This window comes from Podarcis filfolensis, assembly GCF_964270895.1.
Source record: "Podarcis filfolensis genome assembly, chromosome: 12".
NCBI classification, from domain to species: domain Eukaryota; kingdom Metazoa; phylum Chordata; class Lepidosauria; order Squamata; family Lacertidae; genus Podarcis; species Podarcis filfolensis.
This window is the reverse complement of record NC_139614.1, coordinates 47,503,396-47,523,351: the sequence shown is the minus strand read 5'-3', so window position 1 is coordinate 47,523,351 and position 19,956 is coordinate 47,503,396. Positions and strand designations below refer to the sequence as shown.

Genomic DNA, 19,956 nt, shown 5'->3' with positions numbered 1-19,956 from the left:
ATCCATATCGTGTGAACAGCTGGCGTACCCTTCTGGAACTAGAGATGCTGTTAGCACCTAAAGGGGAAATTGGAAGCAAATTTAGATGCACCTGCTTAAGGAAAAATACCCCAGGATTTGGAGGGTTTGGGGCATTCCACTAAAATTAATGGAAATTTTCAGGAAGTTCTGCATATCTCTTTGACTATACAGGAAGGCTCCAGCATTAATGATTCCCCCCCCCCCTGCATTCTTTCCCTAGGATTGTTCTCTTTTGAGGCAGGAACAGGATGCTGTTCCATGGCATATATTGACACTTCAGCTGCTCCACTGCATGTTTGTTTGGGTTTATTTTATTTTTTTTGCTCTGTATCAGATCCAAGATTATCTGCCTCCATCTGCTATCTATCTATTTTGGCAACATGACCCGTGCATCACCCTGCTTTTCTTTTACTTCCTAGACCAGCTTTCTTCCATTCAGCGTCTGATGCTTCTCTCTCTTTCTAAAAGAAAAAAAAATACACCATGGAAGAAGCATGCTAGAAAGGATGATGTGGAAGAGGGGAGGACCAGACTCTCCCATATAAGCAACAGGGTGGCATGTGTAATAAGTTACCTAAGGTGGACTTTGCAGAAATCTGGGAGAATATATGGGGTGGTGAAGGGCCTTTAGGGCAGACCATGCACATCTGCAACAATAAAAATGTTAAAAAAATTAAAAAAGGCAAATTTGCTCTGGATCTTAGTTAGCAGGCCCTAGCCTTGCTGAACTTTATTATATTTGTTTCATTAAATTTGTATTCCATTGGCGTGGTTGCTCGAGAGCGAACAGGCAAGACTCCCACTGCTCTTTTCAAGGCTTTATTATCTGTACAAAACATTCAAAGCATAGAACGTCTCAATTCCATGTCTTGCTCAGTCACTAGCAGAATCTGGGAGTGGGCGGTCCTTAAACTTTTGACCCCCATCCTATGCCTCCCTGCGCAGAGAGGGCATGGGCAGAGGGGGACCTGCCTCCCCCCCCCCGCTTTGCTCAGGCTCGGTGTTGCGGCTCTCCCTTGCATCCTCTGAGCCCTGCATCCCTTCCCCACTGGAGGCGTGGCTTCCCTCCTTCCCGGAGGAAGAGCTGCTTTGCACGCTTCGGAGTCTCCCTGTAACCCAACTGCCCTTCCACCTCTCGCCTCTGAGCTGATGGCCGTTCCCTGACACCACCCCTCTTCACAAAGTCTCCAGGACAGCTGACATATCTGCAATTTTTTAAAAAATACAGTTAAAACTAAAATACAGTAAAAACAATTCTAGCATTTTAAAAACTGTTTAAAACATCTTTAGAACAATAAAACACAGTAGAAAACCTAAATCAAGTTTAAGAACAAATGTAACCCAAACACTTGTTTATTTGGTCTGGCAAAATTCAGCAGGAATCGTTGCAAACTGGGCCACTGAACGTCTTCCTAGACATGTGCACCAGCTCTCTTAAGTCCTGCTTATTTCAAAGGAATGAATATGCAACAAGCTGTCTCTGGCTTATCGTTTCTCTCCTTAAATATCTTTGCTCTTTTTGCTTGTGTCGTCTTTTGATGGCGGAGCTGAATAAGTGATCAGGCATCAACAGTAATCAGAAACAAATTGTCAAGTGTGTTTCTTGGAGCAGGGTGTGTGTGTGTGTGTGTGTGTGTGTGCATGCGAGCAATTAACCCCCCCCCCCCCGCACATTCATGCAAACAGCATTGCAATGCTGCTTTGTGGGTACCTGTGCATCACTTGGGTGAAAACATTTTGCTTGCCTCTCTTGCTCTCTGGCTTTTCATTTCGCCTCCCACCAGCATCTGCATTCTCTGAAAAGTTTGAAAGTGCAATTGTAGCCTGCCCCCCCTCTCTCTCTCTCTCTGTGTGTGTGTGTGTGTGTCTCTCTCTCTCTCTCTCTCTCTCTCTCTCTCTGTGCAGATAAGGGGGAAGGATGTGCTAGAGAGAGGGAGGGAGAGAAGGTAAACAGTGCTGTGACTTGCTCAGTCAGAAAACTCCCCCCTCCCCTTTCACAATACAAGGATAAATAAGTTATTTGTCATTACCTGGGAAGAAACATCTTTTGCACAGGGCCTCCCTCCTGCTTCTATTCATACAGAGCATCTTTTGCCAGGATGTGGAATATAACCTGTCACTGCTTTTCCTTTGTAGTATGAAGAGTATGTTAATAAAAGGGAGCAATTCTCCAGACACAGCTGCTGTATATCCACCACTCGCTTGTGCTGGTCGCCTGTTTCATGGGAGGGCGCTGGCATCCCCAGCAGACCAGCCTAGGCTTTCAATGACACTGAACTGAACTGGGGACAGACTTTTCATGGCTGGAGGATCACAGCCCATGACCTCCATGCACCCTGCCCAAGCTTGTGCCCCGGGAATGTCACTTAGGTGCTGCTAATGCAGATGTTTCTACCCCGGTCCTTCTTTTAAAAGGGGTTAATCTCCTCTCTGTTTCCCTGCTCCAATCCCTCTTGGTTGTTCGTTGTCTCTGTAGCTGCTTCTTGAATACTTATGGCTTTATCAAGGCTTTGTAGATGCACAAGAGAGCCTCTCAAGGATGATATTCTGTCAATTATTATACATTGTGACCAATTAGGGAAAGGTAAGAAAGAGTTTAGATATCTTGTATCCTCCACAGCAGGAGAATTTTCTCATCCTGCCTTTCCACCAATGAGCTCAAGGCAGCAGTGTTCAGTGGAAGTTTATATTCTTTTCCTTTTGGAGAAATTTAAGGAGGGTGTGGTCTTGATTGGTGGTGATCTTCATCATACCTTCCAACATTTCTACGATGAAAATAGGGACATCCCATTCCATAATGATAATTTTACTCTTTATACCCCCAACACCTTACTGTGTTGCCCCAGCCACTCTGGGCAAATTCCAACATATACAAAAACATTAAACACTTAAAAAACTTCCCTATACAGGATTGCCTTCAAACGGCTCGGGGGTCAGATAACTACATACCCTCCAACATTTCTCCAATGAAAATAGGGACATCCTAAGGAAAAGCGGGACATTCCAGAACCGAATCAGAAACTAGGACAGCTTTTCTAAATCAGGGACATCCCTGGAAAATAGGGACGCTTTGTATGTCATGAGGGTTTGGACAGGAAGGGCCAGGAAGCCCTGATTTCTCCATATAGGGAGTGCAAATTTGCAAATCCTTTCATCTCTCATGGCTTGATGGCAGGAGAGACAGCCTGATGGTCCAGGTTTCACTTGCTGTTCCTATCGCTATGGGTCCCTTTCTAGAAAGGATTATGTCCTATTCTCTCCAGGAGGGCTTGAAGGAGGCCTGGGTAGGCCTTAGGAAGATCTCAGACCATGCACTGATAATAATTAACCTTTTGATTCTGGGCACTGTGGCCGGTGAACTATAACACTAGTGCGTCCATGCACACACAAACAGCTCCATCTCTAGGGAAATAACCTGGCCTCTTTAAATTAATTACATAAATGTACAAGGCTGTAGAATATTTTCAGGTTTGAAGTTGTCAGGAGTTGACACACCTCAGCTGGATGTAGACTGGCAAGGATTAACAGCCATTATCTTTCTGAACAAATGAAAGTTCCCATAATTCTTTGGGATGATACTGCTTTTAAGGTATAGTGCAGATGAGGCCTATGGTTCTGTGTGTGTGTGGTGAGGTTTTTCATGTTCCCTCACATAAAAAGCTCCCTCTGTGTAAAAAACAAACAAACCCCTAGCACCTCTGGGAGAGGATTACATTAACTTCCTCCATCCTTTCCCCACACATATGTGCTATGTTTGCTAAAATGTTGATTTAATCATAATTATTATACATAATCATACATAATTAATCAGGATTATTGTACATAATTATAAGTTAGTAAATCGTAACTACAACACATTAATTCCTACCACTATGTGTTAGAAAACTTACACTTATTAGAAATATAAATCTGAGGTAAGGAACAATTTCCAGGGCATAAAATGTTAAGACTTCTCTTAAATATTAAAACATGGTACCATTAAAAACACAGATGCTTTTTAGACAGCATTAATATTTACCTATAATACACTAAACGTAAAATGCTGTCGTTTGCATATCATACTAAGGACACCAGCAACTTAATTCTAATTCCATCTGTGAACACTTGTAAACCAACTACAAATGCGACTTCCAAACATATATTTTGTATTTCTTTAATTTAAAGACTACATTTCACATTATAATAAAGGGAATGGATTGCCACTTCCTACAGTTTTCTTAGCATTCCAAAAAACACTTAAAGGCATTCCAGTCCCATTCGGCTCGATTTATTCTGTCTGTTTTCCTTTTTTGTTACCCAAGGAGACTGTGCAATTTTGCTCAACGTTACTAACATCAAGGGGGTCAAGGAGGGGCAACGGGAGGTGGGGGAAGGCAGATCTACTGACATACCCCAAGCCCTGCTGGTTTGTGCCAACCAAGGCAGAAGACATGGCTGTGGGAGAGCTATGAAATTATCCCACTAGAAGGTTTCAGGATCTATAAGAATCCTGGGAGCTGCTCCCTCTGACACGAACCCCCCCCGCCCCGGATAACTTCCACATCTGACTGCTGAACTGGCAGAGCAGGTAATATCATTTGCTTGTGGCAGGTATATGGCAGATAACTATTTTAGCAGGCAACAATTTCCATTGCCACTAATGAAACCATACACATATTACGTATTAATTTTTAAGTATCAGTTGGGTGATTGGTTGCTTTGTTACCAAGGAATATTGCGGCTATTACTTCCAAATAAACATGCGTAGAATCAAGCTTTCAACTAACTAGCAACTTCACATAGTCTTGCAAGACCAACTCTGCATGTGGCTGCTGTAAAGGGGTATTATTAAGTCCCTGGAGCATTTTAAAAATTAACAACTTCTTGCCTATTTAAGATAGAATTTTTAAGATAGCATTATAAAGCTTAAAACACAACAAGGTTTAGTTTTAGTAGCATAATGGCAAAGACTAACTCAAAGTATTATTATTATTATTTCAATTTATATACCGTCTGAAACCCCTTTGCATCTGCATCATCATTATTTTTTGCTACGCTGCCATATCATAAAATATCAGGACAGTGTATAGTGTTAAAAACAGAACACAATAAAAACATTATAAAATAAAAAATTATAAAATAAAAATACAGTGGTACCTTGGGTTATGAACTTAATTTGTTCCGGAGGTCCGTTCTTAACCTGAAACTGTTCTTAACCTGAGACACCACTCTAGCTAATGGGGCTTCCTGCTGCCATCGCCACGCGATTTCTGTTCTCATCCTGAGGTAAAGTTCTTAACGCGAGGTATTATTTCTGGGTTAGCAGAGTCTGTAACCTGAAGCATCTGTAACCCGAGGTACCACTGTACATAAAATGTTTAAGGTGACTGGCTAATCAAATTGAAATTTAACAGCTAAGAATGTCTATTGGGGTAAAAAGGTATTTAAGAGATGCCTGAAAGTCCACAGCAAGGATGCCTGCCAAATCTCTGCTGGAAGAGTGCGTCCCACAGAAGAGAAGAAGAAGAGTTTTGGATTTGATATCCCGCTTTATCACTACCTGAAGGAGTCTCAAAGCGGCTAACATTCTCCTTTTCCCTTCCTCCCCCACAACAAACACTCTGTGAGGTGAGTGGGGCTGAGAGACTTCAAAGAAGTATGACTGGCCCAAGGTCACCCAGTAGCTGCATGTGGAGGAGCGGAGACGTGAACCCGGTTCCCCAGATTACAAGACTACCACTCTTAACCAGAAGGGGCCAACGACACTAAATGCCCAACTTCTAATTGAGGCCCTGCAATGTGGGGAACAACTGACAGCACTCCTCTGGATGATCTCAGTGATCGTGTTGTTTGTGTTGTACTTTTGTACTGTTTTATTGTTGTTAGCCGCCCTGAGCCCGGCTTCGGCTGGGGAGGGCGGGGTATAAATATTTTTTTTTATTATTAAGGTAAGCTTGATAATGGTTGCTAATCTTGAATGGCTACATGCAATATGAAACTAGGATACAATTTGCAGGGAGATAACAGTGGGGAAACTCCTAGAAAGTCCTTTGGCCTCACCCAACAGAGTCCTTTCTGTGTTCTCATGTAATTTGCTGAAATGTTACATTTCTTAGCCAACAAACGTAGCCTTCACACAGTGCAGACTATGGGATTTTCTCCCACGTATCGGTGGTCACCGACTTGGATCACTTTAAAAGGATAATTGGCAGATTAAAGGAGAATAAGGCTTTCAGTAGCTACTAGCCACGAGAGCTATGGTCTCCTTCTGAAGGCCAGTTTCCGGGTAGAACAAATAGGGAGAACACTGCTGTTCTCAGTTCCTTCTTGCAGGCTCCCAATGTGAGAAACAGGTTAATGGACTAGATAAGCATTTGGCCTGTTCCACCAGGGCTCTCCTTGTTTCTTAGTTTTATCCTACATGGATCTTTGCCCTATATCTCTCTATTTTGAAAAGTGACATCAGAATCCCAGCCTGTGTGGGGAGTGGAGTTTAGTCACATAGGGCTAAAAAGGTGGTTCACTTATTTTATTTTATTATTTTAAAAAAGATTGATGATACTGTAATTGCAATTCTGTGTAAGAGTTCAATGCACTAAAATTGTCACTGTAACCATTACAATTACAATAGTAGTTTTGAATTGTTTATGCCTCCAATTACTGTAGTCTCACTTGCTTGATTAATCAAATTTATTCCTTCTCTGCCTATTCTTTTCTGCATGGAGTCCTTGAGGGGTTTAGACAAATTAATAACACTTTCCGTATTTCTGAATATCATATTGCTGAACTTTCAAAAATCGTGCCTCTGTAATTCATTAGTCCTTCAGCGACTGGGCCCTATTCTGCAAAGGCTGAAACCTAAAATCATTCATTATAAAATTAATTCAAATCAAGCCACTGGCAACCATTAGGCCAGAGCTCTGTGAAGATTGCCGAGGGAGGGAGTCAGGCTGTGCCCTGGCCAAAGGCCTGGTGGAACAGCTCTGTCTTGCAGGCCCTGCGGAAAGATGTCAAGTCCTGCAGGGCCCTAGTCTCTTGTGACAGAGTGTTCCACCAGATCGGAGCCACAGCCGGAAAAGCTCTGGCTCTAGTTGAGGCCAGCCTAACCTCTCTGTGGCCTGGGACCTTCAAGATGTTTTTATTTAAAGACCGTAAGTTTCTCTGTGGGACATACCAGGAGAGGCGGTCCCATAGGTATGAGGGTCCTAAGCCGTATAGGGCTTTAAAGGTTAAAACCAGTACCTTAAACCTGATCCTGTACTCCACCGGGAGCCAGTGCAGTTGGTATAGCACTGGGTGAATGTGATCTCGCAGCGAAGACCCCATAAGGAGTCTCGCTGCAGCATTCTGCACCCGCTGGAGTTTCTGGGTCAGTCTCAAGGGCAGCCCCACGTAGAGCAAGTTACAATAATCCAGTCTGGAGGTGACCGTCAGGGCGAGAGAGGTAAGGAGCCAACTGCTTAGCTTGGCGGAGATGGAAAAATGCCGCCTTTGTTATAGCTGCAATCTGTGCCTCCATGGAAAGGGAGGTGTTGAAGATTACACCAAAACTCTTAACGGACGGTGCTGGCACTAATTGCGCCCCCGCAAGAGATGGGAGTTGCCCCCCCAATCCCATATCGTCCCGTCCCAGCCACAGGACCTCTGTCTTTGAAGGATTTAGCTTCAACCGGCTCCCACGTAACCATCCAGCCACAGCTTCCAAACATCTGGTCAGTGTGTCTGCAGCCGAGTCAGGATGGCCATCCATCAACAGATAGAGTTGGGTGTCATCAGCATACTGATGGCAACCCAGCCCAAAACTCCGGACAAGCTGGGTGAGGGGGCGCATAAAGATGTTGAAAAGCATCGGGGAGAGTATCGCACCCTGAGGCACTCCACACACCAAGGAGTGGCACGATGACAATTCCCCCCCAAGCGCCACCCTCTGTCCCCGACCAGAGAGAAACGAGAATAGCCATTGAAGGACTGTGCCCTGGATCCCCACGTCGGCAAGGCGTTCGTGATCGACCATGTCGAAAGCTGCTGACAGATCTAGAAGAATCAGCAGCCCCGACCTGCCTTGATCCAGCTGTCTACGAAGATCATCTGTTAGGGCAACCAGAGCCGTCTCAGTCCCATGACCAGCGCAGAAGCCGGACTGGAATGGATCCAGAGCCGATGTTTCATCCAGAAACCCACCAAACTGTTCAGCAACAGCTCTCTCAATCACCTTACCCAGGAACGGAAGATTCGAAACCGGGCGGTAATTGGATAGATCTAAAGGATCTAATGATGTTTTCTTTAAGAGCGGGCGCACCACTGCCTCCTTCAGTTCCCCTGGGAATGTCCCCGTGCCAAGGGACAAATTGATGATATCCCCCAGGAGGGCCCGCACCTCATCTGGACACGCTCTAATCAGCCAAGACGGGCACGGGTCAAGAGGACAGGTGGTGGGCTTTCCAGCTCGGAGGAGTCTGTCCACATCGGCTGGGGATATCTGGTCGAAGTGGTCCAATACTGGACCCGAAGACAGTCAAGGGGCCTCCAGTTCCTTTATTGTATCCAAATTGGCAGGGCGGTCATGGCGGAGCAACAAGCTTGCAAATGCCTCACAGCTGTGTGTCAAATTGTTATTTAAATTTGGCTGTCCCTCAAGGGACGTTAAAGACCTGATTATACTAAATAATTGCACCGGGCGAGAGCTAGCGGATGCAATGGAGGCCGAGAAGTAAGACTTCTTAGCAGCCTTCACCGCCATCTCCTAGGTTTTCATAAAAGCCCTATAAGATGTTCTTGAGGCTCCGTCACGGGCACCCCGCCATACTCGCTTTAGCCATCTGACGTCCCGCTTCATTTTCCGGAGCTCCTCGGTAAACCAGGGAGCCCGGTTTCTGCGGGGTCGCAGAGGGTGCTTAGGTGCGATCTCATTGATGGCTGCCAGGAGCTGGATATTCCAGCCCTCAACAAGCTCTCCAGGGGGAGCAAGGTCCCGCAAAGCTTGGCGGAATCTATCAGAGTCCATCAGCCTCTGCGGGCGAGCCCAAATCAGCTCGCCACCTAAGCAGGGTGGGGGTGGAAAATCAATCCTGGCTTTCAGAGCGTAGTGATCAGACCATGGCACCTTCATCGAAGGAGACATGATCACATCTATACCTACGCCAAAGATCAAGTCCAGCGTGTGGCCTGCTTGATGTGTGGGGCCCGAAACAAACTGGGAGAGCCCTAGTGTCGCCATGGAAGACACCAGGTCCAGAGCCTGTGAGGAGGGAGTGGCATCAGCATGGATGTTGAAGTCCCCCAATACCAATAGGTTAGGGAACTCCAAGGCCCAGCCGGCCACCGCCTCCAATAGGCCTGACAGGGTGGCTGCTGGTGCGCTAGGTGGCCGGTACACCAGCCAGACAGCCAAGCTCACCTCAGAGCCCCACACTAGGCCAACACATTCAATGCCGGGGATCGACCTTCCATTAGTGAAGAGGATGGTCCTCCATTCCTCTGTGTTGCCTTCACAGTGAGACTCAGGATCCCATCCTTCTGTCACTGGGTTAGGAAAGATGCAGTTTCCATACTGCATATAAAGCATATGACTTGTTGGGTCCCCTGCTAGGGTTTAAAAAAAAAAAAAATCTTTAGAGCTATCATCTAATTATGCCTAATGCAACATTTTGAGAAAAATGCTGAGATTTTGCCTTGGGCAAAGTAGGTAATGAAGGGAAGGAAAAAAGGGGGTGAAACCGAGAAGGCTAGCCCATACACCTCTAAGGAAATTTTCACATTTTCACCTTAGAAAGCAATAAGTCTGATTTTCCCATTGTGCTGCAAAATGCTCCCCCCTTCCACCAAGGTTCCCCAATGCAGGTTCCCCAATGTAGGGGGCATTTATTTCTTTGTTTAAATACCTATACTGCCTTTCATCCGAGGATAACAGAGTGGTGCTGTTTTTAACTCACCCGTAGCTGATGTGCGCTTGTACCATTGAACTCACCTGTGTGCACTTAATCGTTCAACAGTAACAGTGGTTACCTGGATATGACATCGCAGGGAAATACTAGTGGGCATCAGGTACATATCTGAGCATGCGTAGTCTGACCGGTCTTCTCGTGCCTGCACTCTGGAGAGGCTTTTTGAATTTGGTCCTTTCACTCCCACAATGGCATCATCACTGTAGGACCCCCGACAGCAGAAGAGGCAGCTTTGGTAAAGGGGCTCACAAGGCTTACTTATAATAATAATAATTTATTATTTATACCCCGCCCATCTGGCAGGGTTTCCCCAGCCACTCTGGGCAGCATCCAACAAAAGATTAAAACAGGGCCTGATTTAGGTTTGATGAGGCCCTAAGCTACTGAAGGTAATGGGGCCCTTTATATGTCCAGCTGTCCTTTGTCAACAACAAATTGTCACTGTTTTTTGTGTTGAATATATGCTATATGGTAATTTATGGACCTAATAGATATCTAAAGCCATTTGCACATAACAAATAGGAGCTTACACAACACACAACACTGTTACTGTATCTAGGTTTTATTTTTATTTTTTTATCTTATATTTTGGAAATGTACATCCAGGTTTTTCCCCCTTTAATTTTTTGTGGGGGGGGGGGCGCAAGAGAGTGGAGCCCTAAGCTATAGCTTGTTTAGCTTATACATAAATCCGGCGCTGCATTAAAACGCCAGTCATAAAAAACTTCCCTAAACAGGGCTGCCTTCAGATGTCTTCTAAACATCAGATGGTTGTTTATTTCCTTGACATCTGATGGGAGGGTGTTTCACAGGGCAGGCGCCACTACCGAGAAGGCCCTCTGCCTGGTTCCTTGTAACTTCGCTTCTCGCAGTGAGGGAACCGCCAGAAGGCCCTTGGCTCTGGACCTCAGTGACCGGGTTGAACAATGGTGGAGGGCAGATTCTCCTTCAGGTATACTTAAAGGTGTAGGGTTGCCATATTTTGAAGAGCAAAAAATAGGACACATTTGCCAACTTCTACTTTTAACTATGGATCGCTCTGATGACTCTACCCATGAAAAAGAGAACGTGTCCAGGGGAAAAAAGGACACATAGCAACCCTAAATTGCATGGGCTTATGGTTTCCAATTGCCGTAAAGTTGGTTTGAAAGGGGGTGGGCAGAAACAAGATGTGTGCACACATTACTAAGAATGCTGTGCGAACATGGCTTTAAAATGCAACACTAGAAACATGAAGAATGCACATTAAATGTAAGTGTGAACATACTCTAAGTAAGGAGGCAACTATTTCAAAACCCTCAGTCAAGGGCTGGGGTGGGGGTGGGGGGATAACTGAAGAATTTGAGCTAAAAGGGAAAGGGTCCAAAGCTTCAAATTAATAGGAACTTGCACAGGAGAGGGGGGAGTTAGTAGTTAGCTCTCATTACCTATTGCATATCCTTTGCTTTGTATTTAATCAAATTTGTTGCTCAGCTTAAATCCCCAACTGCTGTCTCGTCTCTTCATTGTGGGCGTCATGGTGCAGAGCGCTAATTGAGAACACTCATGCCCATTCCATGCACCGTCTAAAGCAGCTTATGAAAAATATGTTTCCGAATAAAGCAATTAGTCTGTTGCTGGAGCTCTACCTCAGGTTTCTTTGTTGCCTCGAATTGCCAATGACAATTTTAGCTATGGAAAATGTTATATGAAAAATTTTAGGCTGGAAGCTGGGGCCATTTCCTTTTTAATATTAATTAGAATTAGATAGTATCTGCTCCTTTCCCACACCATCATTTGGATGTGTTCCCCTGAATGCTTTATACATCTTAATGCAAATTAGTCTTTATTGATCTCTGGTGCCTGGGAAGAAATCAAGATTGAATTTTGCGTAAAGCAGCTGCTGTTTAGGGAGCTGATACTCTGAAATCAGCAAGTGTTATGGATAAGGATGCAGATGAACCAAACCTGATCTTCTACAGAATGCATCTGCAAGGGGTTTCTTTCCTTTAATACACAGGAATAGATGAACAGATGAGAGAGAAAGTGCAAATGAATCTCTTCTTTCCATTTTGAAATAGCAAGTAACAATGTGACACTTGATTAATTCCACTGATAATATAATGGACTTTTCAGAGATGATCACTACATTTAACTCACCAGGAAGGGGAGGCACTGTCTGCATTTCTTATAATAGCTTCCATTCTCTGTTCTAGTTCTTTGCAACTTAATGCTGAACACCTTTATAAAATACCCTTAACCCTCCCACAGTCCATAGAAAGGCTCCATCTTCCAGGTGCCTTTGAATTAGTCAAGAAATGTTGTTTCTGAATTGCTGCAATTCTGAACTTTGTGAGCTTTTGCAAAATGGGTTTAGTGAATCGTGAAGCGTTACAATGCATATATAATAAACACAAGCACAATAAAGAACCAGGCCAATGACAGAATTCATTCACATAATAATACCTCCATAGGTCTTAAATAATTTGTAGATAAACATTTGCATGCATACCTGCAGAGTATGCATAGCTATGAATATTAGCAATGATAATTGCAAATGCATACCTACAGAAATTGGAGCAAATTCCACATGCACAATGTTCTAAACAAATGAGATAAAAGCCAGAACAATTCTTAGTGTATCATTACTATTTTCTTCCATTTCAGAAATGAGACCACTCCGGAATCCAACACCCAGGGAGAAATTTGGATGTGAAGAACTTTAAAAGCATCCCTGCTAAGGTTGAACAGCAGATTTTCTGTTGTGTTTACAAAGGCTACCTAAAATGAAATGAGAAATGCACTGGTTTGCAGTTAAAAAAAACAACACAAGGCACTGGGTTTTGGGGTTAGTTACAATTCTTAATGTCAAAATCTTGTCTTCTGTCATCTTTTAAAAAGCCTCAGTGGTAAGCCACACTTCTTGTTGCTTTCTGCACTACAGAAGAAAAAAGTCAATAGTATCTCTTAAGATAATTATGAGATAAATTATGTACAACCCAATGCAATTTGTACCACACTCTGCAGAGTAAAATACTTAAGATACACGGAAGGCAATGTATTTCTCTGCAATTATTGCATGCATTATGTGGTAGCATATAGGATATTGCAGCTAGAAGGGAATCTTAAAGGCCAAAGGTTATTGCTCCTACCCAGTATATGAAAAAAGAGGATTAATTATAGCCCAACAGATTTGTATTGGGAATCCATTCCTGAGTGAGTGCAATTGCTTATGGAACCAAAATGGTGCCACTCATTGACCAGATGGAGGGATCAGGCTTGGGGGAGCCCCCAGATTTTCAGAAGTACAGACCTATTTAGGGGGGAGAGCTATAGGAGCCCCCACCTCAACAGTCCTGTGAAGACTGAGCATGCAAAAGTGCTGCACTGCATTTAAATGATGAAGAAGTGTGCTTCCTTGGCTAGAGAAGCTGAGTCAGGCATGTCTGGAAGGGAGGTGATGGGAGGCGAGAGCCTGAGTCTACTTTGGAGAGTGGGTCTCCATATTTTAACCAGCTGGGACCTGCCCAGGATAAAGCATGTATTGGAGCTCAGAATCTGCTACCCCCATCTTGCTGCAACCCTCCACAGGGTCCTCAAGGTCTCCAAGCTTCTCTGACCATCCCTCCATGACAGGACTCAAGACATGCTGGCAAAGATATGTTAGCAAAACAGCTAAAACCAGGTGTGGTCATGGGGATGTGGGCAGCATGAAGGAAGAAGACAGTTGCACTGTATCTTACGGCCTCCATGGCCATGCCCCTGTCAATGGTAGCTTGAAACCTGATGCAAAAAGAAGTCCCTTCCACTGACTTTAAAAAGCTGCCCTACCCACATTGCCACATAGTCAGCATTCAATCGCAGTGCACCACTGCCACAACTCAATATGACAGTCTGTGCTACATGAGACTATGGGTTGTACCCAAACCAGCATGGTCTTGTCGGCACAAGGTTTTCCACTTGTACAACAGTGCAGATCTGTTCTAGGGGTCCCCAGACCCCCTGGGACAGTGTTGAGGAGAGTGCAGGGCATGGGCGGGTAGGAGAGGGGGAAAGTCCTGTTGCACAAATGAAAATCCTTGTGCTAATGGGATACATATGTTAGCTGGATACTGCCCAACACCTCTCTTCACAAGGTTGCATTTTGGTGATAGGTTTTTTTAAAAAAAGCAAGCAAGCAAATATACAAAATACATTCTGCACAGAATAGCCTGACCTTAACAACAAAGGAAACTGAATGCACTGCACACACCTCTCCGCCTAGGATGCTAACAGGTACCTTGCCTTGGCATTCTGGACACACCCAACTCTTCCCTATTTAAGTTGCCCAGCTAAGTATATTTATACTCCACCTTTCAGCCAAGATTAGCTCCTGGAGCAGCTTACAATAAAGGTAATTCCACAAGATGTGTATATGTGTGGCATGGTGTGGTTAGGTAAGCAGTAGGGGTGATCTAAGGCACTTTCCCAGCTATTTATGCTCTTATATTTGTGATAAAGTTGATTTTTCTATAGTGACATGCCCTAGCAGTTGCATTGCATTTTGATCTTCTTTCCAGGCAACAAATGATATAATTGTGGTTTTTTTGCTTTTTTTGTCTAAAAAAGACAGCATCTACAATGATAAAATACAGTCTCCAGCAGATGGCAGGATTAGGACTCTCAAATTTTATGACCGACTTTTTCATATCTTCTTGTATCATATTCATGACACACACAGGATCCAGAGTCCCCAACTGCTTTTTACTTTCCATTAGAGATTAAGATTTCTAGTCTCAGAAGCAGAGAACCCCACTTCATAAATACCCCAATCCAGCTAGAAACAATATATGTGTTTTCTGTGCATGTGCCCCAAACTCAGCGGAGGGCCCTGCATGCACACAAACACCAAGCAAATGGATCCTTCCTGATATAGCAGCTAGAGCTGTGCATATGGAGCCCTTTCAAGGAGGTTGAACCATACCAGAGATCAGGTGTTTGAGAGGTAGAGGAGATTGCATCCAGATCCTTCTGTTCCCTGTCTGACAGCTGATCAAAAGGACTTCAGTCTTTTTTCAAAGGGCTATTTATGCATTCTTTTGGACTGAAACGCTAATGTTCCTTTATGTGCCTCCAATTGTTCCTTGCCAGCTGTGACTAACCTGGAGAGGTTTTATGTGCCCTGCGCGTGCTATCAGGTGAGGGGCAGAGTTTGGTCATCAGCAGTGCTTTTTCTGGGAGTACTCAGGGGTTCACAGTACCTGCACCTCCCCCCCCCCACCAATGTTAAAAGCGTGGCGCTTACTGTAACAACTTTATGGTGAGTACCGGAACCTTGTTTTCTTTAAAAGAAAAGCATTGGTCATCAGAAAACAGTCACATGGTCCCTATTGGTTGCCAGGGTTGGTCTAATTTGTCCCATGGGCTAGTTAAGCTAGTTGGTAGATTTTTTACGATTACATGTCAGTAAATTTGCGTGAGCCTTGGGATTGAGGCGACTGAGCATTAATCCCCAGGAAAGGGTTTATAAAGTGAAAGGTATTTTATTAGCAAAATATATTACACTATGAACATCAGCTAAATTTAGTACAAACCGCTGGGAATGTTTCTTGTGCGAACCCTACTAAAGTAAATCAAAGCTGGGCAATAACATTATTGCAATTCAATGGGGCTTGCTCGAGATAAATTCCAGGTGGCACCTGAGATCACTGGTCTGTGTGGTTCAGTGCTGTTGTCTCTAACTGCCAGTAATTTTTGTCATGTATGTGGCAGAGGGTTTTCCATAGCCATCTCTATAGGAGCCTTTAAGTGAAAGTACCAATCAGCAACTTTATACGTGCAAAAGCTTGTGCTCTTGCACTAGTACTTCACATGATTTAAACATGATTAAACTATTGAAGTTTCTCCCACAAGATGTGGTGTTGGCCACCAAGCAAGAGAATGAGACAAATTCATATAGGATGTGGCTGCTTATCATAAGGAAGAAGAAGAAGAGTTTGGATTTGATATCCCGCCTTTCACTCCCCTTCAGGAGTCTCAAAGCGGCTAACATTCTCCTTTCCCTTCCTCCCCCACAACAAACACTCTGTGAGGCGAGTGGGGCTGAGAGACTTCAAAGAAGTGTGACTGGCCCAAGGTCACCCAGCAGCTGCATGTGGAGGAAGGGAGACGCGAACCCGGTTCCCCAGACTACGAGACTACCGCTCTTAACCACTACACCACACTGGCTCACAAGGCAAGGGGAGGTGACGGCCTTAGGCAGCAGGATCCACAGGGGCAGCAGATACCAACGGAGATCTTTATTCCCACCTTGTGATAGTTTTTTCACAGTAGATCTTCACTCACCCCTTCTTACCTGGCATGGATGGAGGGTGCCATTTTGTGGTTCACATCAGGTGCCAAAATGTCTTGGGCTGGCCCTGGATGGCTATATATCACTTCAGCTAACAGAGACCTACTAATCGCTGTAAGTACTCATTCTTTCATTCTTTGCTCCTGGCACACCCACCTCTGCCATGCAGCCCCCAACAGTTTGCCCTTGCAGAAATGCATCCCTTAACTGAAAAGGAGGGGGAAATAACATTTTGGATAATGATAAAAAGAAAAGAATCCAAAACCTGCTCCATGTTTTTGAATAACACTAATACAAAACATCAAAGCTAGGTTTTCATCAAAAGGCTTTAAATAATTCTTTATAAGAGCATTGCTTTGGAACTCTGGTGCTTTATTTATCTGTGTATAGTATTTAGATTTATTACTCACCCTATCACTGGGGCTCAGGATGAATTACTACATTTTAAAAAGGTTAGACATCAAATATTCAAAAACGAAATGATCTTGCATGCATTCAATTCTCTGTGTAAACAATAGGTGGAAAAGGCCTTTCTTAGCTTCCAGAAAATTCTCAGACTTTAGTGAATCTTCTGGGTTTCAAAACCGTTGAGGGACAAATGAGAATATCCATGTCTATGACAGGGGTGTGCATCAGTTCTATATGGGGGCCAGTTCTATAGGTGAATCAGGATAATCCAGGGGTCTTATCCCCCTTGTGCAATGTCAATACTCCACCACTAGCCAGATCAGGACTCCTCTAAAGCCTTGTCTTTCTGTTGCTGTGGGGTTTTTTCCTGTATGTTTTATACCTTATAGTGCAAAACAGCTGGGATTGCTCATGAGACTTTTAATCTTAGGTTGTGGGTTCAAGCCTCACCTTGAGTGAAAATTTCCTGCATTGCACAGGGTTGGACTAGATGACCTGCGTGGTCCCTTCCAACTCCAAAAGGACCTGTGTGTCATCATGCATCATGCATCAGTTGGATGATCCTAAAATGGTCACCACCTGTACAATTCAATTCAATATAATACAATCCCTAGAGCTTTCCAGCTCTCTGTAGGAAACATTCTAGACCAGACCTTACCAAACTTTTCAAGTTGGTGACACATTTTTTGGTCATGCATCATTTCAAGACACAGTAATTCGGTTTTATTGGAGGTTAAACTAACTGGAGGCTAAACTAACCCTTTCCTGCCCTGGAAGGAGTGCAGGGAGCGTTTGTGCGATACATCTACACACCACAGCCAACACACCGTGTCGTAACACACAGTTTGGAAAGCTATGTTCTAGACAGTCTCACATTGTAAACTCTATTGGAAGCCTGTACGGCTTAGTACTGGAAAGGCTGGTGTGAAACAGCGAAAGTTTTTTTTAATGCACGAGCAAGAATTTACATGACTTGGCCACTTAATAATTATTTTAAGGTAAGAAAGAGCAAGGGATAAACCCCCTCTTCCTCAAAAATATGAAACAATGATGGATAATGCAGGAAAGTGAATCTCCTGAAAAATCTCCTGTACCTACTTGTCTGAAATTCTTGATGAGCTCTCATGCCTGCAAATTTCATACACTTTGGGCAACGGGGTGGGGGTGGGGGGGTTACAACCATTTTTAGATTCCCTGTTATAGTGAATGGGAATACAGACTGAGGTGGAGAAAGCAGAGGGTGATTCAGAAGCAAACTGGACCTCACAGATAGAAGAAAAATATTGGGGCCTGTGCCCACTCTTCGTAAATGCCATCATTATTTGGTCACAGTTCACCAAATATATTGGAACAGCATCTAACAAGAATGCAGTTTTATAGTAGGTAGGTCTTAAACAAGACTAACCACAATTTCTTAACACTATGGACGTGATTCTATGAAATGTGTTCTGATGGCATTCCTGAACAAAATACCTGAACAAATATCAAGGCCAACACCTAAAACTTCTCCATAGGTATTTTTTAAATAAAATATTTGTAGGCTGACTTTATAGGTGCCTATACTTTATAGGTACATCTCATGGAAGCCAGTTCAAATAATAATAATTCAATACAATATCTATAATACATGATATATAAACACAACATAATTCTACAATACCCTCAAAGTTACTAAGCCCTCAGGAATAAAAAAAAAAAACCTCAGATCCAGCTCGGCTATGCCATAGCTCAAGCCTGAGTTACTAGTTGCTCAGAAATTCTTGATTTATAGATCATACCTGCTGTTAAAAAAATCACCCAAAGCAGCACAGAAGCAACAATAAAACAGGATTAGACTGGACCAGTTGTACAGGAATTTAACATGTCCAGGGGCACATTAATCTGCAACAGCGTAAGAATGTATCCCCCCCCAAGAGATGTGGGACTAGATGTGGGGCTAGCTGGCATGACAATTACCAGCAAATTTTAGACTGTTTGGCTATGGTTGGAAGTCATAGATTTGAGGCCATCAGTGTGGTGTAGTGGTTCAGAGCGGTGGACTTGTAATCTGGTGAACCGGGTTCGTGTCCCCGCTCCCCCACATGCAGCTGCTTGGTGACCTTGGGCTAGTCACACTCCTCTGAAGTCTCTCAGCCCCACTCACCTCACAGAGTGTTTGTTGTGGGGGAGGAAGGGAAAGGAGACTGTGAGCCGCTCTGAGACTCCTTAGAGTAGTGATAAAGTGGGATATCAAATCCAAACTCTTCTTCTTCTCTTCTTCTCTCTCCCTGTTTGTCTTCAGAAAGCAGGATGACAATGGATTCAGGCAGCACCTGATGTTGTGTATCTGGGATTCCTTCCAACTATGGGCAATATAAATGGGAACTAAGTTATAAAAACAGGAAATGGCTGAAGTCCTCTGTGACTCGTATTCAAAAGGCAAGCTAGCCATTTTGGTTTGGGATGTAAATGCCACCCCAGGTATTATACAGGTTATTTGGACATTCAAAGAATGTGGGTAGGAATAATGATTAGAGCAGGTGTGGAGAACCTTTGCCATTCCAGATGTTGCTAAATGACAACTCCTGTCATCCCTGGCCATGCTTGCTGGGGAAATGGGAGTTGTAGGCTAACAACATCTGGAGGGTCAAAGGCTCCCCACACCTGGTGTAGAGGGAACATGTGGAGCACACACCAGCCTTGCTCCCAATGTTCCCATTGGCTCAATCCCCTCACTCTCAATTGGAGGGGGGATGATTTGTGCATTCAGATGAGCATGCCTGGGATCCTCCCCATAGTCAGGGTTCTCAATGTGTTTAGCTAAAAGTGCAATTAATTTTCGTCCTGCTCCTCCCAAAGAATGAGCAACGGTCAGAGGTGAAGCTGTGGAGGGGATATTGAGGGCTGCTGGCATGTTTTCACACTCTGTTTCTAAACCCTTGATTAGGGATCATAATTCTCTTTTAAAATATATGAAAGACATCAGCTTACATTTAGCAGGCCATTCAGCACCTGGGACAGTTCCAGCAGCAGCAGCAGGGGTAAAAGCTAGCATTATTTTAAAATCTGTATATGATTTTTAAAGCTTTCATATAGGCTGAGTTTAGCTTATGCTCTAGCCATTGATCCTGTTGCTCCATTCTTGTTGGGTTCCAGTGGGGTATGCATTTCCTTACTGGTGGGAGATGAAGCTTTGGTGCCATTATACCCACCCCCAAGGAACAGTAGGTTTCCAAACACAATTCAAAGTGTTGGTGCTGACCTTTAAAGCCCTAAACGGCCTTGGTCCAGTATACCTGAAGGAGCATCTCCAGC

At 44.0% G+C, this 19,956-nt stretch overlaps 1 long non-coding RNA gene across 1 annotated transcript in view; it reads left to right on the top strand.

Annotated features, from left to right (window-relative positions):
* LOC310746331 overlaps positions 1-12,677 on the top strand; it is a 32,836-nt gene extending 20,159 nt beyond the window's left edge. The window contains exon 3 of the long non-coding RNA XR_014540642.1: positions 12,591-12,677. This is a non-coding gene — a long non-coding RNA (uncharacterized lncRNA). The remainder of the gene's footprint in view (positions 1-12,590) is intronic.
* Positions 12,678-19,956: the final 7,279 nt, after the last annotated feature.